A 23,440-nucleotide genomic window follows, 5' to 3' on the forward strand; every position below is an offset into this window, starting at 1 on the left:
CTGGGTCTCCATCTCCCCAAACCTGCACCCTTTTGTTATGTTGGAAACATTTCAATTACTCCCCTCCAGCAACTTTAAATCATATGACAAATTATTGTTAACTGTAGTTGCCTTGCTGTACTTCTGAATACTAGATCTTATTCATTCCATCCAACTGCATTTTTGTGCCCACAAAACAACCTCTCTCCTTTCCCCCTCCATTCATAGCCTCCGGTAACCACCAATCAACTCTCTACTTTCATGAGATCCATGTTTTTAGCTCCCACATATGAGTGAGAAGACGTGATATCTGTCCATCTGTTCCTGGCTTATTTCACTTAACATAATGTCCTCCAATTCCATCCATGTTGCAGCAAATAACATAGTTTTAATTTTATTCTTTTTATGGCTGAATAATACTCCATTGTGTATATGTATCATATTTTGTTCATCAGTTGGTCAAGAGGTACATGAAATACTGTTCAACATCACCACATCAGGGAAATGCAAACCAAAACCACAATGAGAAATTATCTCACTCCAGTTAAAATGGCTTTTATCAGAAAGCCGAAAAATAATGGATGCTGGTGAGGATGCAGAGTAAGGGGAACCCTTGTACAGTGTTGGTGGGAAAGTATATTAGTACAGCCACTATGGAAAACAGTGTGGCAGTTCATCAAACAACTAAAAATAGAATTCCCATGTGACTGGCATTCCCACTGCTGTGCACTTTCAAAAAAAAAAAGGAAGCTAGTATGTCAAAAAGATATCTGCCCTCCCACATTTACTGACACAAATTTCTGAGGGCCTGTGGAGGAAAAGTTAAATATTAAATTTGAACTCAATTGAACATGGACACAAACAATGGTCACCAAGTCCTGGAACAGGTTGTGTGAGCCCCTTGAGGCGTTCATCCAGCGCTGTTTTGGAGAAATCTCTGTTTCAATCTATTCCTATTCGTTAGTTATTGAAAAACAACAGACAACCGCAAAAACAAGTTGACCTTTTGTGTTCCTTGAACCCAGTCGTGAAGGGCCCTCGTGGCTGGGCCTCATGCCAAACAACTCCTTACAAAAAGAGCCAGGGTCCCAGACTGTGCTGAAGCTTCATGAGACCTCTCCTGGTCTGTGCATGGACGAGTGGCCGACTCTGGAGCCCAGGCTGTTGCTTCCCGGTGTGGTGGTGAATCCTCCATAGTCTGGTGAGTGTAAATAGATGTATATCTTTTCCCTTCTGCCCTCCCCATTGCAATTTGCTTATTATATCCATTTGCTTATTGTATCATTTGTTTATTCTATCTGCATTGCCATTTACATGGGACAAAGGTTGTTTACCGTTAAAGGTATTGTGTGTGGGTCTTTTCTTCTCCCCTAGCATGTTTCCCACACAGAACGGGGCCCCTCCCCAGAAGCTGTCTTCCTTCCTAATGTCCTGCTTTATAGGAGCTCAATTCAAGATGAGATTTGGGTGGGGACACAGCCAAACCATATCAATGACTGCTGTGTTTGGCCCAGAGTCCAGTTCCAGTTGTATCTATTGGGAGAGGAATTATCCCCTGAAAGGGAACAGGGAGGTCATGGGGCTTGGCTTGCTAGGTTCCCTTCTTGTGTGAATTTCACTCTTGCATGACCTCTTATCACTGCCTGAAAACTTGCCAGATAGAACGCATCCAGGTTTGTAGTTTTCTGTATCAGGAAGTTCAGTCTACCACCAGTCACTCTGTCACCAGAAGTAGACACTTTAAAAAAAAATAGTGTTTGCAGGTGTTAATGAAGGAGAATTCATTAGATTAGTGAGGCAAGTATACTGGTTGTTATCTGTTGTTGTTGTTGTTGTTGTTGCTGTTTTCAGGATTTCAGGGCCTAGATTTTATGATAAGATATATTTTAAGAGGATTAGAGTGTGGCGTTAAAGAATTAAGGAAACAATATATATTGAGTGCCTTTTTCCAGCTTTGAGTTATGATTAACAAAAAAATTACATATATTTAGAGTGTACAATATGTCTTGATGTATATATATATTGTAAAATGTCTAAAACAAGATAATTAATATATACACATCTTACAGTTACCATTGTGTGTGTGGGGGTGTGTGTGTGTCTTTGTGTGTGAGGTGAGAACATTTGAGATAACTCTTGGAAAATTTCAAGTACATATTAGGATTCACTATGTTCACCATGCTATACATTAGGTCTCTAACAGTTTTTCATCTTATAGCTGAAAGTTTCTGCCCTTTGACAAGTATCTCCCCAGTCCCCCCACCCTCCACCCTCCACCCCTGGTAACTGCCATTCTACTCTCTGTTACTACTCTCTGAGTTTGACCTTTCTAATATTCCACATATAAGTGGGAATCACGCAGTATGTGGCTCTCTGTGCATGGCTTATTTCACTTCCCATAGTGTGCTATTGGGTGCCTTTCAGTACTGGGCGAGTAACTGCAAATGACACCCCCACCCACCCATGGTCTCACATAAATGTGCTGCATCTCTCCCTCCACTTCAGTAATGATACAAATCCCACTAGATCTCGAGTCTCCTCTGCTTTGATTTCCATCATGAGCCCTGATATGCAACATATTGATCCGCTGCTCATAATCAGTCATGCCAAGTCTTCTTCATGCCTGTGGCTTCCTCTTCAACACATAAAGAAACCAGCCTTGAGCAGAACATAGCAGCTGAAAGACACTCCTTACACTTTGCTCTGTACCCATCTTTCACTCATGCAGCAAACGTTCACTCAGTGCCATATGCTGACCCACCTGCAATGCCCTTCACAAGTTGAGGTTATGCTTAACCTCAAAATAGCCATGTGACACTTACATGAATGTAGAAAGGCTACAGTGATTTTTTGTTGTTGTTGTTAGAGTCTAATTTCAGGTGTCTATTAGGATTTACTACATTCATCATGCTATATGTACATTAGGTCTCTGATGTCACCCAGGCTGGAGTGCAGTGACACGATCATGGCTCACTCCAGCCTCAAACTCCTGGGCTCAAGCAATACTCCCGCCTCAGCCTCCCAAGTAGCTAGGACTAAAGGTGCCTCCCACCACACCTGGCTATGTTTTTTATTTTTTATAGAGATGGGGTCTTGCTGTGTTTCTCAGGCTGGTCTCGAACTCCTGGCCTCAAGCAATTCTCCCATCTCACCTCCCAAAGTGGTGGATTACAAGTGTGAGCCATAGCACCTGGCCAACTGCAGTGATTTTAATTGTAAATATATATATTTATTAATAATACATTTACTATGTTTACATATATGTTTTATAATGTACATGTTAAGTAATTACATATACCATACAAATCATACACATTGAATATAAATACATGAATTATATTAAATGACATTAAATATATGCAAATATCTTATATGTATGATATATATAATTTTACATCCCAAAATACATATTTTACAATATAAGTGCATGTATCTCATACTATCTAGGTATAAATGTATCTTATGTATTCTATACAAATACTATACATAAATTTATGTACATATTCAATATTTTACACATCTACTAATATATGTAATCTATTTTGTTTTTACATGTATATTTACACACACATGTGATATGTATGCACTGTAGTTCATGCATTACATATGTATAGTTGTGTGTTATATGTAGTATTACATAAGTATCCATATGTGTATATATTTCACATGTAAATGAATATGTATAGTATAATCTTCTATAGTACAGAAAAAAGATTCTTTATCCAATCCACCAATAATGGGCAGCTATGTTGATTTCATGTCTTTACTTTTGTGAATAGTGCTGCAATGAACATATGGGTGCATGTGACTTTTTGGTACAAAAATTTATTTTCTTTTGGATATAAAACCAGTAATGAATTTCTGGGTCAAAGGATAGTTCTGTCTTAAGTTCTTTAAAAAATCTCCAAACTGCTTTTCATAGTGGCTGAACTAATTTACATTCCTGCCACAGTGTATAAGCATTCCCTTTTCTCGGTAGCCTTGCCAGCATCTGTTTTTTTTTGTTTGTTTTGTTTTTTTACTTTTTAATAATAGTCATTTTGACTGGTGTAAGATGGTATCTCATTATCTCATTATCATGGTTTTGACTTTCATTTCTCTGACCACTAGTAAAGTTAAGCATTTATTCATGTTTGTTGGCTGCTTGCTTTCTTTTGACAAGTGTCTGTTTACATCTTTTTCCTATTTTTAAGGGGGTTACTTTGTTTTTACTTGTTTAGTTGTTTACTTTTGATGTTGAGTCTAAATATTAGACCTTTTCTGATGCAGTTTTTGAATATTTTCTGCCATTCTATAGGTTGTCTGTTACTCTGTTACTAGTTTCGTTTGCTGTGCAGAAGCTCTTTAGTTTAATTAGATCCAATTAGTCATTTTTTTGTTGCAGTTGCTTTTGAGAACCTAGTCATAAATTTTTTCCCAAAGCCAATGTTCAGAATGGTGTTTCCTAGGTTTTCTTCTAGGCGTCTCATAGATTGAGGTCTTACATTTAAATCTTTAATCCATCTTGAGTTAATTTTTGTATATGATGAATGTAGGGGTCCAGTTGCATTCTTCTGCATATACCTAGCCAGCAATCTCAGCAGCATTTATTGAATAGGGAGTTCTTCACCATTGGTTTTTTGTTGTTGACTTTGTCTAAGGTCAGATGGCTGTATGTGTGTGGCTTAATTCTGGGTTCTGTTTTTTGTTCCATTGATCTATGTGTCTGTTTTTGTACCAGTATCATGCTGTTTTGCTTACTGTAGTGTTGTAGTACAGTTTGAAGTCAAGTAATGTGATGCCTCCAGCTTTGTTTTTGTTGTTGTTGTTTAGAATTGCTTTGACAATTCAGGCTATTCTTTGATTTCAGATGAAGTTTAGAGTAGTTTTTTTCTAGTTCTGTGAAAAAAAGATGTTAGCAGCTTGATAGGATTGGCGTTGAATATGTAGATTGCTTTGAGCAGTATGGCCATTTTAACAATATTGATTCTTACAATTCATGAGCATAAAATGCTTTTTGTTTTGTTTTTCTTTCAACTATTATAAATGGAATTGATTTTTTTTTTTGGCGACAGAGTCTTACTCTGTTACCCAGGCTGGAGGGTAGTGGCGCGATCTTGGCTCACTGCAACCTCCGCCTCCTGGGTTCAAGCAATTCTCCCACCTCAGCCTCCTGAGTAGCTGGGATTACAGGCACCCACCAACATGCCCGGCTAATTTTTCCATTTTGGTAGAGACAGGGTTTCACCAGTTGGCCAGGCTGGTCTTGAACTCCTGACCTCAGGTCGTCCACCTGCCTTGGCCTCCTAAAGTCCTGAGATTATAGGAATGAGCCAAAGCGCCCAGCCTAGTATTTCAAATAATTTTTTTTATTTCTGCCTTAATTTCATTGTTTACCTAAAAGTCATTCAGGAACAAGTTATTTAATTTCCATGTTGTTATGTGGTTTTGAGAGATCTTCTTGGTATTGATTTCTATTTTTATTACACTGTGGTCCAAGAGTATGGCTGGCATGATTTCTGTTTTTTTTTTTTTTTGTTGTTGTTTTTGTTTTTAAATTGATTGAAACTTGCTTTAGGCTGAGCATGTTGTCCACCTTGGGGTATGTTCCATGTGCAGATGAGAAGAATTTGTATTCTGTAGTTATGGCTTCCGTATTCTGTAAATGTCTATTAGGGCCAATTGGTCAAATGTCAAATTTAAGTCCAGGTTTCTTTGTTAGTTTTCTGCTCTGATGATCTGTCTAATGCTGTAGTGGGGTGTTGAAGTCCCCTACTATTATTGTGTGGATGAGTCTTTTCATAGGTCTAGAACTATAGCTTCATGAAGCTGGGTGCTCCAATGTGGGGTACATATGTGTTTAGATAGTTAAGTCTTCTTATTAAATTGAGGCCTTTATCATTATGAAATGCTTTTCTTTGTACTTTTTACTTTTGTTGGTTTAAAGTCTGTTTTATCTGATCTAAGAATATCTACCTCTGCTCTTTTTTGTTTTCTATTTGCATGATAGATTTTTTCCAGCCTTTTACTTTGAGCCTATGGGTGTTGTTACATGTGAGATGGATCTCTTGATGACAGCAGACAAATGAGTCTTTCTTTTTAAAATCAAACTTGCCACTCTATGCCTTTTGAGTAAGGCATTTAGACCATTTATATTCTAGGTTAATAGTGATATGTGAGGTTTTCATCCTTTCATGAAGTTGTTACCTGGTTGCTTTGTAGGTTTTATTGTGTGGTTGCTTTATAGGATCTGAGGACCATATACTTAAGTGTATTTTTGTGGTAGCAGGTATTGTTCCTTTGTTTCCATGTTTAGAACTCCCTTAAAGATCTCTTGTAAGGCTGGTCTAGTGGTAACAAATTCCCTTATTGCTTGCTTATCTGTAAAATATTTTATTTCTTTGCTTATGAAGCCTGGTTTGGTGGGATATAAAATTCTTTGTTGGAATTTATTTTTTTCAGAATGCTGAAAATAGGCCCTCAATCCCTTCCAGCTTGCAAGGTTTCTGCTGAGAAGTCTGCTGTTGGCCTGATGGAATTCGCTTTGTACATAATCTAATATTTTTCTGTAGCTGTCTTTAAGATTTTTTTCTTTACTATTGATGGTGGACAGTGTGGTGACTATATGTCTTGTCGATGCTTATTTTGTATAGTATCTCACAGGTGTTCTCTGGATTTTTTTCTATCTGGATGTCTACGTCTCCAGCAAGATTAGGGAGATTTTCTTAAATTATTCTCTCAAATATGTTTTCCAGGTCATTTACTTTTTCTCCTTCTCTCAGAAATGTCATTAATTCATAAGTTTGGTCACTTTATATAATCCCATTTTCTCAAAGACTTTATTATTAAAAAAATTTTTTTTTTTTGTCTGACCAAGTTTGTTTAAAAGACCATACTTCCGGTTCTGAAATTCGTTCTTCTGCTTGCTCCAGTCTATTGATAAAGCTTTTAATTGTAGTTTGGAATTTCTTAAGTGAGCTTTTCAATACCAGAAGTTCTGACTGATTTCTTTTTGACGTGTTTATCTCTTCCTTCATTTACTGGATTGCTGTAGAAATATATTTGTGTTGATTTTGAAGCTTTGTTTGGATGTTGCTGAGCTTCCTTGCAGTGCATGCTTTGCATTTATTAAGCCCTTCTCTTAGTAAACAATAATAAAGTATATATCTAGTGACATTGGCCACAGCCATCTCTTATTCATGCATGCCATCTGCTGGCTAGTAGGCCAAACTGCACAATAGCTCAATGTAAAGCCAGCCATGAGAAGTCCATAGGGCTATAAAAGCAAAGCCAAAAGATGGTACCAAACATACTCCATGCTCACACATTCTAGGGAGACAGGGAAAATGAAAGAAAAAAATATATATATAGAAAAAAGAATCTTGTCTGCATGAAAATAATTACAAAAATTAGGAATGCCAACATCTCCAGATGGGAAGCCATTGTAAGAATTCTGGCATCATGAAAAATCTGAATGTTGTGACACCACTGAAAGATTACACTAGCTCTTCAGCAGTGACCCCTAACCAAAATGGAAAACAAGAGATTACATATTAAAAAATTCGAAGCATGCATTCCAAGATGGACGAGGCTGGAATGGACAGGCCCATGTACAGGCTTCCTGATAGCAGGCACAAGCACCAGTGTCAACCATGTACCCAGAGGTGTGACTAGCCATGAAGATCAGATGGGAAACCTCCTTGGCTCCAAGTTCTCTGCATAGAGTGGGGTGTTCTAGATGCCTGGAGGTCTGCCTGGGCTTGGACTATAGAGGACCCCACTGTACCACAATCTCTGCACAGAAAGGGCGCGGTGGCTCACAGACTGCCTGTTTTATCACATGCCATTTGGTGATGATCTGATCTTGCACAAATTATTTTATTATTATTTTTAAATTTTTTATTTTGTTCACTTTTCCAACGTGATGTATCAGTTATATTGACATAACCATTTATTTTTATTTTTGTTTTTGTTTTTGTGGGTACATAGTAGGTGTATATGTTTATGGGTTAAATGAAATATTTTGATATGAGCATGCAATGCATAATAATCACATCAGGATAAATGTGGTATCCATTACCCCCAAGAATTTATTTTTTGTGTTACAAACACAAAAATAGAGCTCCCAGAGGAATGGGCAGAATTCCATCTTTGCTGTTTTTCAGCCTTCACTGGTGATACCTCCAGGTACTGGAAAATTTGAGATGACTAGGGACTGGAGAGGACTCCCAGCAAACCACAGCAGCCCTATAGAAAAGTGGCCAAATTGTTAAAAGAAAAAAATACTCATCCAAAGGTCAGCAACTTCAAATATTAAAGGTAGAGAAACCCACAAAGATGAGAAAAAATCAGCACAAGAATGGTGAAAACACAAAAAGTCAGAGTGCCCTCTTTTCTCCAAATGACCACATCACCTCTCCAGCAAGGGGTTGAAACTGGACTGAGATGGCTGAAATGACAGAAGCAGAATTCAGAATACGGATAAAAACAAACTTCACTGAGCTAAAGGATTGTATTTTAACCCAATGCAAGGAAACTAAAAAGTCATGATAAAGCATTGCATGAGCTGACAGACAAAATAGCCAGTGTAGAGAAGAATATAACCAGCCTGATAGAACTGAAAAACACAATACAAGAATTTTAAAATACAACCACAAGTATTAATAGCAGAATAGACCAAGCAGAGGAAAGAATCTCAGAGCTTGAAGACTGCCTTTCTGAAGTAAGATAAGTAGACAAGAATAGAAAAAAAAGAATGAAAAGGAATGAACAAACCTCCAAGAAATATGGGATTGTGTAAAGGGAACAAATCTATGACTGGCTGGTGTACCCAAAAAAGATGGGGATAATGGAACCAATTTGGAAAACATATTTTAGGTTATCATCCATGAGAAGCCCCCCTGCCCCCAACCTAGCTATCCAGGCCAACATTCAAATTCAGGAAATGCAGAGAAACCCAGTAAGATACTCCATAAGAAGATCACCTCCAAGACATACAACCATCAGATTCTTCAAGGTCAAAATGAGTGAAAAAAATGTCAAGGGCAGTTAGAGAGAAAGGCCAGGTTACCTACAAAGGGAAGCCCATCAGACGAACAGTCCACTTCTCAGCAGAAATTCTACAAGCCAGAAGAGATTAGAGGCCAATGTTGAACATTCTTAAAGAAAAATTCCAACCTAGAATTTCATATTCAGCCAAAGTAAGCTTCATATGCAAAGGAAAAATAAGATTCTTTTAAGACAAACATAAAGGGAAATTATTACCCCTGGATCTGCCTTACAAGAACTCCTGAAGGAAGCACTAAATATGAAAAGGAAAGACTTTTACCAGTCACTACAAAAACAATGAGGTACATAGACCAGTGACACTGTAAAGCAACCATATAAACAAGTCTGCAAAATAACCAGCTAATATGATGACAGGATCAAATCCATACATATCAATACTAACCTTAATTGTAAATGGGCTGAATGCCCCAATTAAAAAATACAGTGTGGCAAGCGGATAAATAACCAAGACCCATTGTTGTGCTGTCTTCAAGAGACTCATCTCACATGGAGTCACACACATAGGCTCAAAATAAAGGGATGGAGGGAAATCTACCAAGCAAATGGAAAGCAGAAAAAAACAGGGGTTGCAATCCTAGTTTCTGACAGAACAGACTTTAAACCAACAAAGATCAAAAAAGACAAGGGCATTACGTAATGGTAAAGGGTTCAACAAGAAGATCTAGTCATTCTAAGTATATATGTGCCCAACATGGGAGCACCCAGATTCATAAAACAAGTTATTAGAGACCTTAAAAGAGACTTAGACTCCCACACAATAATAGTGGGAGACTTTAACACCCCACTGTCAATATTAGAAAGATTTGAGACAGAAGATTAACAAAGATATTCAGGACCTGAACTCAGCTCTAGAACAAATGGACCTGATGGATATCTACAGATATCTCCACCCAAAAACAACAGACTATACATTCTTTTCATTGCCACATGGCACTTATTCTAAAATTGATCACATAATCAGAACTAAAACACTCCTCAGCAAATTCAGAAGAATTGAAATAATAGCAAACAGTGTCTTGGACCACAGCACAATCAAATTAGATCTCAAGACTGAGAAATTCACTCAATACAGTTACATGGAGATTGAAGAACCTGCTCCTGAATGACTTTTGGGTAAATAACAAAATAAAGGCAGAAATCAAGAAGTTCTTTGAAACTAATGGGAACAAAGGTACAACATGCTAGAATCTCTGGGGCACAACTAAGGTGTGTTAAGAGAAAACTGTATAACACAAACTGCCCACATCAAAAAGTTAGAAAGGTCTAATTGAACAACTCAACATCACAACTAAAATAACTAGAGAACCAAAAGCAAACAAATCCCGAGGCTAGCAGAAGACAATAACAAAATCAGAGCTGAACTGAAAGAGATTGAGACATGAAAAACTATTCAAAAGATCAGTGAATCCAAAAGCTGGTTCTTTTTAAAAAAAATTAATAAAATTGATAGGCTACTAGATAGACTAATAAAGAAGAAAAAAGAAGATTCAAATAGACACAATCAGAAATAATAAGCGGGATATTACCACTGACCCCACAGAAATATCAACAATCATCAGAAAATATTATGAATACCCCTATGCACATAAACTAGAAAATCTAGAAGAAATGAATAAATTCCTGGACACATACACCCTCCCAAGGCTGAACCAGGAAGAAATTGAAACCCTGAACAGACCAAGAATGAACTCTGAAATTGAGTCAGTATAAAAACCCTATCAACCAAGAAAAAAAAAAAAGCCCAGATGAACTCACAGCTGAATTCTACCAGATGTATGAAAAAGAGCTGATATAATTCCTGCTGAAACTATATCAAAAAATTCAGAAGGGACTCCCTAGTTTATTCTATGAGGCCAACATCATCTTGATACTGAAACCTGGCAGAGATACAAAACAAAAACAAAAACAAAACAAAAGGAAACTTCAGGCCAATATCCTTGATGAGCATTGATGCAAAAATCCTCAACAAAATACTGGCAAACTGAATCCAGTAGCACATCAAACAGTTTATTCACTGTGGGCTGGGCACGGTGGCTCATGCCTGTAATCCCAGCACTTTGGGAGGCCTAGGTGGGCGGATCACAAGGTCAAGAGATCGAGACTATCCTGGCCAACATGGTGAAACCCCTTCTCTACTAAAAATACAAAACTTAGCTGGGCGTGGTGGTGCGTGCCTGTAGTCCCAGCTACTTGGGAGGCTGAGGCAGAAGAATTGCTTGAACCCGGGAGGCGGAGGTTGCAGTGAGCTGAGATCACGCCACTGCACTACAGCCTGGTGACAAAGCAAGACTCCATCTTAAAAAAAAAAAAAGTTTATCCACTGTGATCAAGTAGTCTTCATCCCTAGGATGCAAAGTTGGTTCAACATACACAAATCAATAAATGTGATTCATCATGTAAACAGAATGAAAGACAAAAATCACATGATTATCTCAATAGATGCAGAAAAGGTTTTCCGTAAAATTCAACATCCTTTCATGTTAAAAATCTCAATAAACTACGTATTGAAGGAACATACTTCAAAATAATAAGAGCCATCTGAAACCCACAGCCAACACCATACTGAATGGGCAAAAGCTGGAACCATTTTTCTTCAAAACTGGCACAAGACAAGGATGCCCTCTCTTACCACTTCTATTCAGCATAGTATTGGAAGTTCTGGCCAGGGCAATCAGGCAAGAGAAAGAAATAAAGGACATTCAAATAGGAAGAGAGGACTGGGCATGGTGGCTCATACCTGTAATCCCAGCACTTTTCTATCTTGAGGTACAGACTTGTTGCCAGCCTGAATGTACCTGTAGAAAGTGACTGGAGATCCTGGTTGGGAGGTCTCACCCAGTCAAGAGGTACAGAATCCAAGACCTGCTTAAAGAAGCAGTCTGGCCTTACTTTTGTAGAGCAGCTGTGCTGTGCTGGGGTACTGCTTCTGCTCCCAGTTGGACTGGACTCTTTAAAGCCTGGAGGCTGGAATAGTTAAGTCATCCAAATAGCAATTATGGCAGCCCACTCTTCCTTCTGGGAGCTCTGTCTCAGGACATTTTCAGATCTGTTGGCCGAGATCACTGGCAGGGATGGCTGGAGGCTCCAGTTAGGAGGTCCTGCCTAGTAAGGAGGAACAGATCAGGGACCTGCTTAAAGAAGTAGCCAGGTCACATTTTGGCAGAACAGCTGTGCTGTCCTGGGGGAATCCCTTCCGCCCCTGGTCAGTTTGGACTCTCCAAAGCCTACAGACTAGTATGGTTGAGTCACCCAAGCAAAGATGGTGGCCCACCCTTACCAGGGAATCTCTGTTCCAGGGAGAATTCAAATTTCTGTTGGCCAGAGAACACCAGTGGGGATGACTGGAGGCCCTGGTTGGGAGGTCTCACCCAGTGAGAAGGAATGGGATCAGGGACCCAGTTAAAGAAGCAGTCTGGCCATGCTTTTGTGGAGCCGCTGTGCTGTGCTGGGGTACTGCTTCTGACCTGGCTGGCTTGGGCTTTCCAAAGCTCACAGGCTGAAGCATCTACTAAATAACCCAAACAGCAGAGACGGTCGCCACCCCTCTCTCTGATAACTTTTTCCCAGGAAGAATTCAAATCTCTGTCAACCAGAGAACACCAGCAGGGGTGGCTGGAGTCCCTGGTTGAAAGGCCCTGCACATTAAGGAGAAAACAGATTAGAAACCTGCTTAAAGAAGCAGGCCATGTTTTGGTGGAGCAGCCATACTGTTCTGGGGAATCCCTTCTGCGTCTAGTCTGTTTGGACTCTCCAAAGCGTGCAGGCTGGAATGGTTGAGTCATCCAAAAGCAAAGACAGTGGCTCACCTTTCTCCCCAGGAACTCCCGGCCAAGAAGAATTCAAATCTCTGTCAGCCAGAGGATACCAGCGGGGGTGGCTGGAAGCCCTAGTTGGGAGGTCCTGCCCAGTGAGGAGGAATGGATAAGGGACCTGCCTAAAGAAGTAGTCTGGCCATGTTTTGGCCACAGTCACGTTTGGCTGTGTTGGGGCATCCCTTCTGCCCTCAACTGGTGAATCCATTTGGATTCACCAAGGCCCTCAGGCTGGAACAGCTGAGTCATCCAAACAGCAAAAATAGTGGCCTGGCCCTTTCCCTGGGAATTTCATCCCAGGTAGGGATGAAACTGTTGCTGGTGGTTGCATGGAATTCCAAGCCAGTGGGTCTTTTCCTGTGAGGCACAAAGTGGGGCCTGCAGACCATTGCTACTTGGCCCCCTGGCTTCAGCCCCCTGCCTAGAATTACATATGGAGGTCCAGCCTCCCATCTGCTGGAGTTGCAGTCACATTTGCTGGGAAGCCCAGAGCTAGAGTTTATAAAGCTCCTGGGCCCCTGCGCATGCCTGAGCGATTGCTCTGCTGAGGCTGTATGCAGATCTGTATGTCAGACTGAAGGCCCTAGTGGAGGGGGTTCACAAGGGGGTCTCCTGACCTGAAGGTTGCAAAGATCCATGGAGAAGCATGATCTTCCCAGGTCGCAAATTCACTCACTGCTTCTCTCTGTGGGGGAGGTTCTGCTGGCTCTGCGTTGCTCCCTGGTGGGCCATCCTCCTTTCTTTTTTTTTTCTTGAGACAGAGTCTCCCTCTGTTGCCCAGGCTGGAGCACCGTGGCATGATCTCAGCTCACTGCAACCCCTGCCTCCCAGGTTCAAGTGATTCTCGTGCCTCAGCCTCTTGAGTAGCTGGAACTACAGGCGTGCACCGCCATGCCTGGCTAATTTTTGTATTTTCAGTAGTCACAGGGGTTTTCCATGTTGTCAAGCCTGGTCTTGAACTCCTTACCTCAAGTGATCTGCTTGCCTAACCCTCCCAAAGTGTTGGGATTACACATGTGAACCACCATGCCAGTTCCTTTTTCTTCTCTTTTGATGTAGGCACTTATAACTACAGTATTCCCTCTTAGAACTGCTTTGTCTGTATCCCATAGGTTTTGGTACGTTGTGTTTCCATTATCATTTGTTTCAAGACATTTTTCAATTTCCTTCTTAATTTCTTCATTGACCCACTCATTCAGGAGCATATTGTTTAATATCCATGTATTTGTGTATTTCCCAAAATTTCTCTTTTTAATGATTTCTAGTTTTATTTCACTGTGATCAGAGAAGATGCTTGATATTATTTTAATTGTTTGAATGTTTTAAGATTTGTTTTGTTACCTAACATATTGTCTATCCTTAAGAATGATCCGTATGCTGAGGAAAAGAATGTGTAATTTTGTATCTGTTGGATGAACTGTTCTGTAAATATCTGTTAGGTCCATTTGGTCTATAGTGCAGATTAAATTTGATGTTTCTTTTTTTTTTTTTTTTTTTTGAGACGGAGTCTCGCTCTGTCGCCCAGGCTGGAGTGCAGTGGCCGGATCTCAGCTCACTGCAAGCTCCGCCTCCTGGGTTTACGCCATTCTCCTGCCTCAGCCTCCCAAGTAGCTGGGACTACAGGCACCTGCCACCACGCCTGGCTAGTTTTTTTGTATTTTTTTAGTAGAGACGGGGTTTCACCGTGTTAGCCAGGATGGTCTTGATCTCCTGACCTCGTGATCTGCCCGTCTTGGCCTCCCAAAGTGCTGGGATTACAGGCTTGAGCCACCGCACCCAGCCTTAAATTTGATGTTTCTTTACTGATGTTCTGTCCAAGAGATCTGACCCATGCTACAAGCGAGGTGTTGAGCTCCGCAGCTATTACCATATTGGGGTCTATCTCTCTCTTTAGCTCTAGGAATATTTGCTTTTTATATCTGGGTGCTCCAGTTTTGCTGCATATATGTTTAAAATTGTTATATCTTCTTGATGAATTGACCCCCTTATCATTATATAGTGACCTTCTTTGTTCCTTCTTACAGTTTTTGTTTTGAAATCTATTTTGTGTGATATAGCTACTCCTCCTCTTTCTTGGTTTCCACTGGTATGGAATATCTTTTCCATCCTTTTATTTTCTGTATATGTGTCTTGTTTCATAGATGAATTGTGTTTCTTGTAGACAATAGATCTTGGGTCTTATGTATTTCTTCACTCAGCCAGTCTATGTCTTTCAATGGGAGAGTTTAGTCCACTTACATTCAGTGTTATTATTGATTGGTAAGGACTTACTCCTGCTATTTTATTTATTTTCTGGTGGTTTTGTTATCTTTTCTTCCTTCTTTCCTTCCTTCATGTCTTCCTTCATGTCCTAAGCCAAAAGAACAAAGCTGGAGGCATCACACTACCTGACTTCAAACTATACTACAAGGCTACGATCACCAAAACAGCATGGTACTGGTACCAAAACAGAGATATAGACCAATGGAACAGAACAGAGCCCTCAGAAATAATATGACACATCTACAACCATCTGATCTTTGACAAACCTGACAAAAACAAGAAATGGGGAAAGGATTCCCTATTTAATAAATGGTGCTGGGAAAACTGGCTAGCCCTAAGTAGAAAGCTGAAACTGGATCCTTTCCTTACTCCTTATACGAAAATTAATTCAAGATGGATTAGAGACTTAAATGTTAGCCCTAAAACCATAAAAACCCTAGAAGAAAACCTAGGGAATACCATTCAGGACATAGGCATGGGCAAGGACTTCATGTCTAAAACACCAAAAGCAATGGCAACAAAAGCCAAAATTGACAAATGGGATATAATTAAACTAAAGAGCTTCTGCACAGCAAAAGAAACTACCATCAGAGTGAACAGGCAACCTACAGAATGGGAGAAAATTTTTGCAATCTACTCATCTGACAAAGGGCTAATATCCAGAACCTATAAAGAACTCAATCAAATTTACAAGAAAAAACCAAACAACCCCATCAAAAAGTGGGCAAAGGATATGAATAGACACTTCTCAAAAGACGACATTCATACAGCCAACAGACACATGAAAAAATGCTCATCATCACTCGCCATCAGAGAAATGCAAATCAAAACCACAATGAGATACCATCTCATACCAGTTAGAATGGCAATCATTAAAAAATCAGGAAACAACAGGTGCTGGAGAGGATATGGAGAAATAGGAACACTTTTACACTGTTGGTGGGACTGTAAACTAGTTCAACCATTGTGGAAAACAGTGTGGCGAGTTTCCTCAAGGATCTAGAACTAGAAATACCATTTGACCCAGCCATCCCATTACTGGGGATATACCGAAAGGATTATAAGTCATGCTGCTATAAAGACACATGCATATGTATGTTTATTGCGGCACTATTCACAATAGCAAAGACTTGGAATCAACCCAAATGTCCATCAGTGACAGACTGGATTAAGAAAATGTGGCACATATACACCATGGAATACTATGCAGCCATAAAAAAGGATGAGTTCATGTCCTTTGTAGGGACATGGATGCAGCTGGAAACCATCATTCTCAGCAAACTTCACAAGAACAGAAAACCAAATACTGCATGTTCTCACTCATAGGTGGGAATTGAACAATGAGATCACTTGGACACAGGAAGGGGAGCATCACACACAGGGTCCTATTGTGGGGAGGGGGGAGGGGGGAGGAATAGCATTAGGAGATATACGTAATGTAAATGATGAGTTAATGGGTATAGCATACCAACATGGCACATAATATATATATGTAACAAACCTGCATGTTGTACCCTAGAACTTAAAGTATAATAATAATTAAAAAAAGGTCTTAAGCTGAAAATCATAAAAGATAACTGAATTAGGGCTACGCATCTTACTCAGTCCCACTCCTACCTCATCAAATACTTTTTATTATTTCTAAACTTTCCTCTCAGAGTTCACTGCTAAATATTAGAACTTCTTTTTAATGCATATTTGCAGAGAGATTTAATTATTCATAGAATCGCATTTGTAACTTTGTAAATTCCCAAATGCACATGTTATATCTTGGCAAGTAAAGTTTTAAATGAAAATTATTTACTACGCCACTCTTGAAAATTGTTCTAGTCAAGCTACTATTTGCAACAGAGCTATACACTGGCACCCACAATGTGGAATTCTGGTTGTAAAATTCTAACTGCTGTAATAGTTTGCCTGATTATCATCCTTATAACAGGGTTAATAATTGCAGGAAAAATTTAGTCAAGGTTGTATTGCTTATAGCAGGACTGATAGTTATGGATAAGAAGTAAGCATAAAAGTTATACTATCATTAAGTTTGATAAGACTTTTTACTAAAGGTTGGTGATATGATGCACTCTATGAAAAGGTTATAAAGGAAGAGATTTTACATAAGGAAGGATTTTGTATGGTCAATTCTTGTACTAAAGGGAAATAACTGGTTGTTTAAAGAAAGGATGTTTAGGACAAATCAAAAAGTTTAAATATGTTGTAAAAAGGCGTGTAAAAGTCATAAAAGAATTTAATAAAGGAAAGGACCTGTCAAAATTAACGCTAAAGTTATTTTAGCCACCCAATAATGTATTCCTCCCAGTCATACTGCAAGTTGTGAAAATGGCCTAGGCCTAAAGTTATTCTCTAATGGTATGTTAAGGGGGAAATGTATGCTTTTCTCTAGGAAAAAGTCACTTCTATATTAACGTTTCTGGTAATGTACACCGACATCTAGTGGAGGCAAAACAGTATTGCAATCCATTGGTGTAAAAGGTGTCAAACTCTACTGTCGGTTATGGTCTATAGGGCCCCCCACTAACGGTGGTAATCTTAATACTTGTATCCTAACACCTACATCTTAAACTTTCTTGTAAAATTTATCCCTTTTCACCTAGAAGCAATTAAACTTTAAATAGTGCTGCAAGCAGAACCACACATAGATATGCCATTCTTCCGAGAACCTTAGATCAACCACAGGAGAAGGCCCAACTGCTGTTCCCCACCCCACACACCCCTTTTCAGCAGGCAGTAGCCAGAAAAAATCATCATCTAACACCCCCTAACAGCAGTTAGGTTTACTTCTCTTTGAGGGGGGGGATATCACAGAAGTTATTAAGAAATCATTTTAGGCATACAGTAAGGGGAAAGGTGGAGATTTTCCTGTAATAAGAAATAACCCCCAGACAATCTCTCTTCTGACCAAAAAGGCAGCTTCAAGGGCGGGGCTGACAAGCTTTGATATGCAAATGCTGGCCACTAGAAACTGGATCCACTCAGTATGGTGTTTCCCACCATCTTCTCCTAGTTACCACCTGTGCAAAGTGTGATGGCCACCTCCAAATAACACCATGTGTTCAAACCATCATGGCGACCCACATTTGCATATTAAAGGGCGAAGGTGGGAGGGCCTGGTTTTTCTCAGTCTACATGAATAACACACCTGGTCAAACCAATCCTTTGGGCCCTATGCAAACCAGACATCGCCTCCTCCAGCCTCCCGATATAAGGGACTGCCTTTCTGCTGCGCACAGGGTCTGTCTTTGTTCCTGTCCCTTGTCTCAGCACGGGGGAGATGTTCTCGTCTTTCTTCCTTCTTTCTTGCCTATTACACTTTTCACTCCTTAAAACTACTCCAGATGTGTCCATGTCATTAATCCTATCAGCACCAGACCAAAAAGCCTGGGGATCCTCCAGTTATCGAAGCTGTATCAAAATGAACTTTGGCCTGCTCTGTCCCATTCTCTCCATCCTTTGCACTTGTCGCAGAACAAGTGGTGCCTCTAAGATTGCACAGGTACAATGACTACGAACCTGGGAAGGCTGTGGTGTTTCTTTAGATGGCTGGTGAATCTATCTGGATTGAAGGGATTCCTTTTCCCAGCAATAATTTTACAGACCTGAGACGTTTGCAAGATGAAGTTGTGTTGAGGGATTGAAGATGTCATTACACTTTCTTACCCAAAGTCAGGTAAGGAAGTGGGACCTGAAACTGAAGAAGGGATGGGGTGAAGAGACTGGTGGAGTGCCTTCTTTATGCCCTGCCCTTGGGTATGCTTTGGTGGATAGCGTGGGGGTTTTTTGTTTGTTTGTTTTTGAGACGGAGTCTCGCTCTGTCGCCCAGGCTGGAGTGCAGTGGCACGATCTCACTTGCAAGCTCCGCCTCCCGGATTCACGCCATTCTCCTGCCTCAGCCTCCCAAGTAACTGGGACCACAGGTGCCCATAGTGTGGTGTTTTAACAAAGCTTCTACTCAGAGAGACAGATTAAGCCAGACAAACATAATGCAAATGAATGTGATTACTGGGGCATTGTAGAGACAGAGAGAGACATGAGATCCCATAGAAGCTAAGGCAGATTTAAGTGATCATGCAGGATGGTTGAAAGAATTTCAGTGAAAAAATAAACATTTATCCTTAGATGCTGAGCGTGAATGTGAGATTGTTAGATGTAAAAGAAAAAATATTCTGACACTTGTGTCAACGGTGAGGAAGAATATTCACGACAATTGCAACAGGGGAGAGAGACCAAACTCAACTCTGAAGATAGCAATAATAGTTGGGTTTTTGTAGCCAATTATCAGAGTAAGGTGGTCAGTGGGTGGGAAATTACAAAGAGCAACTTGATTAGATATCAAGAGTAGAATCCTTGCTAAAGGCAGGCCAAAGACTTAGACATTAACAGCAGAAGATGAGAAACCTGATCAGGTATCAAGGATGGGGGGATCCTCATTACGCATGTTGAAACTGGGTGCAGCAAGGATGGACACAGATGTCCAAAGTCCAGGCCTAGTCAGGAAGAGGGCTCAGGGAAGCCTAAGTCAAGTCTGATCGAGGAGAGGGTCTTTGCCAGATGGCAGTGTTTTGATCTATTACACGATAGACATTGTAGGCCACATAATACATTTTCAGAGGGAAGAGGGCTGTCCTGTGCATTGTAGGAAGCTTAGCATCATCCCTGGGCCCTGCCCACTGGAGTCAGTAGCATACTCAAGTGTGACAACTCAAAATGTCTGCAGTCACTGTTAATTTCTCCTTGAGGTGGGCACAGTTTACCCCAGCTGAGAACCATTGTATTAGGCATGGATGAGGAAGAAGGCACATACATATGCCTGAGGTTTCAGGCAAAGAATAGTAGGCATGTGTTGGTGTCATGCATTGAGGCAGAGAGAGCTGGTGGAGAAGCATATACAGGTAAGCTGGGATTATCAAGTGTAACGGATACTACGGTGTAACTAGAGGAAGAATATGAGAGGTGAGAAAATGAGAGTGAAAATATTGTAATATTTAGCAAGTGCATGCGTGCAGTGGTTCAATGGTCTCTTCTGTGTATTAAGACTATTTGGTACCACTGTTTTACTGGGCTGGGCTTCTTTCACTTAATTTCTTCCAGTTTCCCCCAAGTTGGCTGCACATGACAGTTTTGCTGTTTTAAAAATGATATTGAGCAGTGGGAGCAAGAGTATTAGGGCATCCAACAGCCCAAAGGTGGAAGCTGCCCAAGTGTCCATTGATGAACAGATAAACAGAATGTGCTCTCTACATACAATGGAATATTAATCACTCTTATAAGAGAGGAAGTTCTAATACATGGTACCACATGGATGGACCTTGAGGGTACTATACTAAGTAAAAGTCAGGCATGAAAGGATAAATATTGTATGATCCAGTCATAGGAGGTACCCGGTATAGAAATATTTATAGAGAGGGAAAGTAGTGTGGTGGTTGCAAGAGAATAGGAAGAGTTGCGTTTTAATGTTTACAGAGTTTCAATTTTGCAAAGAGAAAAACATTCTGGAGATGGATGGTGGTGATGGTTGCACAATAACGTGCCTATTTACTGAACCGAACACTTACAAATGGTTAAGCCAATTTGTTTGTATTTTACCACAATTTAACATTTTAAAAGTTGGTTTTTTTAAAGAGTACGGTGACAAAACAAGGTAAAGATGGCCATGTAAAAGTGAAAGGAGCAGAGTCTCTAGAATAAAGCATCAGTTGAATGCACTTAAGACAAACGAAGTAAGATGAGGAATGAAAACACCAGTTGCATTGATGGACAGAGGCATTATTGCTGGAATAACACAGTGTCTTTAAGATGTAGTGGTGGGGTCCATGTCACATTGAAATAGGTGACACCCTCTTCTTTTTTATTCAGGAACTGTTTGGATGATGGAGATCATCAGTCTGATCCACTCCAAGGGAGATCCTAGTTAGGTCCAATCTGTTGTTCCCTGGGATCGTTCCCCATGGATAGACGTTAAACATGAGAAAGCAGGTTTAGAGAGTCAGAAGAGCCCACACCTCTACACCTCCCACCTTCCCATTCAGTTTTTCCCCAAGTCATTCTTCAATCCTAAGGTCAAGGTGAGTTAATAATGGCATGTTAGTGTGGACCACCTTATTGACTTCCCTGAAAGACCGTGTTTTAGGGACAGAGTTAAAATGTGATTCCCTAAACTATGCATATTAGAAAATCTTGTTCCAATCTACTGTGTCATATACAAGACAACGTTTCTGGTATTTCCCCAGGAAATCCTCAGCCTTCAGTTAAGTAAATCCTGGCTACATCCCCAAAACTGAGGCCCCTAACATTAATATGTTCATGTAGAAAGCACCTTAGTTGTAAACCAGCACCTGTATTTCGGAGGAAATGTGGGTGTGACACTCATATTTGAAACCCAAAGTGGTTTTTCTATTCAGGATAGTAATCATGACGTGGGGCATTTCGTTCCCGATTGACAGCTCCACGGGTCTCCCATACATAATTTCAGAAGCTCCACATGAAGCCTCTAGCATTGAGTAACCCTGGGTAATAAATGTGAACTTTTTCTCATTATAGATTATTGCTTAAATCAAAACTTACCCACAAAATTGTATAAAACTGCCTCCAAATGTCTTAGGTGATGTGGCAGTAACAGTATGATCAAAATGTTCTAATATTACAGTGTCACACGCTATATTTCTATTTGCTTATTTACTGTCAGGTTCATTTATTTAACTGTATACACCATGATTTTGAAGATCATGTCAATTTTTTTTTTCCAATTTTTACTGTTTTACGCTGACTTGGCTGATGCTTAAAACATTGTAGAGATACAAGAAAACACTGGAAAAAATAAATTAAAAAATAAAGTAACAAAAATAGCCCAAGACCAAGCTCTGTAAAACAATTTTGATAAAACAATTTATAACAGAAAATTCCAACTTGAACTTTGGGTCCAGACTGTGTTTATTGGCAAATAGTGCAGGATGTTTGAAGCGCAGTTTGTGTGTGTTTAAACTGGCAGTACTGATCCTTCCATGTATTTGTTCCTGATTATTTATTAACTTAGAATATGCATCCATTCTTTATTCCTTCATATGTTTAGGTATGAAGCACCTATTATGGGTCAAGGTTTGAATCAGGATTGGGAAGAAGGTAATGATTATGATGACCTGAAGCCACAACCTAAATAAATTTACAGATTAGTATTTGGGAAAAGACAAAGAATAGACGTACATTTATTTTCTGTGGTGCCAATATTATTTACTGACAGCCTCATTAATACCAGACACCAGTGTGTACTTGGTGAAAAACATCTACTTTAAGATATGCAATAAATACATGAAAGGATGAGACAGGGAGAAAAATATAGGGAAAGTACCAAATTGTCCCAGAAGGTAAATGCAGGGTCTGCTGATGGAGTTACGCAGATGGAGGATTTGATAACTGTCTTGTAGCGGGACAATCAGAGCTGGGAGAGACCGAACAGAGTTCAGGAGAGCCTTTATTAAGGTGATCACCTGGCTCAGTAGGACTAGCATCCAGGAAAGTCTGAGCCCTGAACAAAGACAGCAGCCACCTTTTAAACAGTCAGTGGTGGGAATTACGTGATGCAGGAGCGTACTTACAGAAGCGAGAAGAAAGGCAGTTGTTACCCCATGTCTTACATCCCCGGAAATACATGGTTCTGTAACATATACTTATCAATCTTATGACCTTGCAGCTGTGCTGGGAGGTAAGCAAGAATTCGCAGAGCTCTAAGGAATGTGAAACTGGGGAGTATAGATAAGGCTCACTGAGCACAGAAGGAGCACAGGCTGTTAATATTAGGGTGGGGGAAGGGGGGAGAGCGTGGCAGGGTGCTACATTATACTAAGCCCTGAGGGGAAAGTTAATTTTCTGGCTTCACATATTGTAAAATTCATTTACTTCCTCTTCAGTCTCAGTGAGGAGAAAACCAAGAGTGTATAACTGATTCCATTTACCCCATATCCTTCTTCGTGCAATTCTTGTAATTTTTACTTTTGCCTACAGTATAAAAACTGCCTATGGGGTTATTGTCCTTTCAAGAGTCTGTAGTGTTTTATAGCAATTCCATCAGGAAAGAAAATGTTGTCTTTTATATATACTCCTTTACTGTTTCTCAGGTTCATCCCTGGACCTGCACTATGATTCCTGCACAGACGGAAGGAGTTCCTTTAGAACTGGTGGTCATGTAGGTTGTGGGCAATAAAAATTCTCATAGCTTTGCATGTTTCTAAGATTACCTTGATTTTCATCCTCATCTTTGAAGGATATTTTCATAGGATATAGCATGAAGTGTTTTTTTTTTTTTTTTTCTTCAGCACTTTACAGACAAT

The 23,440-nt window shown here is 39.9% G+C and overlaps 1 protein-coding gene and 1 pseudogene across 1 annotated transcript in view; one reads left to right on the forward strand and one right to left on the reverse strand.

The window, feature by feature from the left end:
* The window catches only part of LOC126943223 (zinc finger protein OZF-like), a 47,120-nt gene that overhangs the window by 8,996 nt on the left and 14,684 nt on the right, over positions 1-23,440 (forward strand). Inside the window, exon 2 of the mRNA XM_050771762.1 lies at positions 1,005-1,180. The gene's annotated coding sequence lies outside the window, so the exon portion shown is untranslated. The remainder of the gene's footprint in view (positions 1-1,004; positions 1,181-23,440) is intronic.
* Positions 1-23,440, reverse strand: part of LOC126943270 (glycerol-3-phosphate dehydrogenase, mitochondrial-like) — a 30,559-nt pseudogene that overhangs the window by 4,733 nt on the left and 2,386 nt on the right.

Source organism: Macaca thibetana, chromosome 19, assembly GCF_024542745.1.
Source record: "Macaca thibetana thibetana isolate TM-01 chromosome 19, ASM2454274v1, whole genome shotgun sequence".
NCBI lineage: Eukaryota > Metazoa > Chordata > Mammalia > Primates > Cercopithecidae > Macaca > Macaca thibetana.